Source organism: Podarcis pityusensis, assembly GCF_964106645.2.
Source record: "Podarcis pityusensis genome assembly, chromosome: Z".
Lineage (NCBI taxonomy): Eukaryota > Metazoa > Chordata > Lepidosauria > Squamata > Lacertidae > Podarcis > Podarcis pityusensis.
In genome coordinates, this window is record NC_138044.1 from 8787116 (window position 1) to 8787670 (window position 555).

Below are 555 nucleotides of genomic sequence, written 5' to 3' on the forward strand. Positions count from 1 at the left end.
ACTAGCAATTTTCCTGATTTATTGGCATGCTCAAAATATTTTTGTTTCATTCTTTTTATTTTCCAGCTAATTTCCTCATTAACTATCATAGAATATTGAGTTTGTAATGTTCTAATTGCCTGTTTGACTGGCTCTTTATTTGCTTTCTTTGACAATTGTTTCTCCTTGTCTGCAATTTCCTCAAAAATCTCCTTTCCCCTTTTTTCTTTCAATTTCTATTTAAATGAATTTTGTTGTATAAACAATCCTCTCATTACTGCCTTGCTTGTGTCCCAGACCATCTGCAATTTTGTCTGTCCTTGAGTGTTTATTTGAAAATAATCACTCAAGGCCATTTTGGATTTTTCCATAAATTTTTGATCATCTAATAAATCTTCATTCAATCTCCATCTAAATGAAATTTGGCTTTCTTTTTGTGTTTCCATTGTCAAGGAATTATGAGCTGAAAATGTCCTGGGATTAATCTCATTTTTTAAAACTCTAGGTTCCAACATTTTGAATATCCACAAAGAGTCTATTCTTGAACTGCTATTATAAACATGGCTATAATAAGTA